The sequence below is a fragment of the Electrophorus electricus genome, chromosome 22 (assembly GCF_013358815.1).
Source record: "Electrophorus electricus isolate fEleEle1 chromosome 22, fEleEle1.pri, whole genome shotgun sequence".
NCBI classification, from domain to species: domain Eukaryota; kingdom Metazoa; phylum Chordata; class Actinopteri; order Gymnotiformes; family Gymnotidae; genus Electrophorus; species Electrophorus electricus.
The window spans coordinates 2,484,509-2,486,053 of NC_049556.1; the positions used below are offsets into that span (position 1 = coordinate 2,484,509).

The window sequence follows — 1,545 nt, forward strand, 5'->3', positions numbered from 1 at the left end:
AATGGGTTTGTTTTGTTAGTTTTTGTTGTTGTTCTCTGTGACTAGAACTTTCGTTCTGGCTGCTAAATGTTCCAGGTTGCCCTCGGGTCCCTGTCCCTGTTGTGTAGAATGTTCCAGAAATCATACAGTTGAAGATTTTCCATCAGTTCTAATCAGAGGTCACGCATGTGGATTCCTTGCTGATTGGTGGCCAGCGTTGGGCCGGGGTGCTCACTCTGGCTCGCGCTGATGAAACGCGCCGCCGCACCCGAGCAACATCTCACTGAGCCTCAGAACATGGCCTGGTCTCCCAAGGTCAAGTCACGACGGTCGCCGTAAGGTAGTCGAGGGTTTCAGTATGAACACATTCTGTTGGATGATGGCAGTGGTGTGTGCGCGTGTGTGTGTGTGTGTGTGTGTGTGTGTGTGTGTGTGTGCGCGCGGGCGCACGCTCCTCTCTGGAATGCAGTGTGGAGCTCTGTGAGGATTCGCTCCACATTGGAAAGGAAAAGATGGCGAGATCAAGGGAGACGTCTCTTCTCCTTCTCACCTCCACGGAAACCATTCTGTCTCGGATGTGAACCTCGTCTCCCTCGATGTCTTGCTCCACCCGTGACCCTTCCGCACGTTTCTCCTGCGTCCCTGTATTTTGGTTCCTGCCTGAGTTCTCCCCTCTGTACATAACGTTATTTATATTTAGCGTTATTTGTAACGTTTGATATATTTAGCGTTATTTGTAACGTTATTTATATTTCATTCCTCTTCACTGCCTTGCTTAGCATTTTGTTTTTACTTTTGACTTTTTTTGACAGTTGTATATTAAACTATACTGGGACCATTTTGAAATGTATTAGTTTTTTTTTTTTTCTCCTCCATATTTTTAATTTGATATTATTATTGTCTTAAAATTCCTATTTTTTAATTTGCATCTGTTTTTTTCTAGTGTTTTGTTATTCGAAAAAAATGAAAATATATATGTATATATAATTATATATATGATTTTAAAAATTATATATAATTATATAATGCCAAATGGCCTTTCTAAGTAAGAAACTCTTCAGACCTAATAAAAGCTTGAGGTTTCTCACTGTTCTGAGTCAGAGTTTTGCTTGCATCTTAATTACTTAAATTGTTTATGAAGTCTTAAGAAGACTTGATGCATGTTTAAATCATGAGCGAACCTAAAACGCTTTTTAAAAGAATCTCCGTTGACCTTGTCGGTTCACACGAGACTAAGCTGTTCTGAAAAATAAAAGTACACTTGCACCAAGAAAACGTACGTCACACCACCCATCGGTCCTGCTGTGCACTACGGCTTTGTTCCGCGTTTTACGGTTACACTTCTCTATCATTTTACATGTTAAAAAGTTCAACATTTTAGCTTTTCTTCAATTAGGCAGCTTGAACATAAACGGCGCAGTTTGCGTTCGCCGGAAACACCCGTTCATTCCGTGTCTGATGCCATTAGTTCAAACGGAAGCCCTCGGCTCCGTGCAAACACCGGCCGGGAGGCAGCAGCCCGGTAAGCGGACCCTCGGTGGTCCTCGGTGGTCCCCCGGGACACGC

The 1,545-nt window shown here is 43.1% G+C and overlaps 1 protein-coding gene across 1 annotated transcript in view; it reads left to right on the top strand.

Annotated features, from left to right (window-relative positions):
* The first annotated feature begins 1,486 nt into the window (after positions 1 to 1,486).
* gnrh2 (gonadotropin-releasing hormone 2) overlaps positions 1,487 to 1,545 on the top strand; it is a 4,299-nt gene continuing 4,240 nt past the window's right edge. Inside the window, exon 1 of the mRNA XM_027027046.2 lies at positions 1,487 to 1,545. This exon is cut by the window's right edge and continues 116 nt beyond it. The gene's annotated coding sequence lies outside the window, so the exon portion shown is untranslated.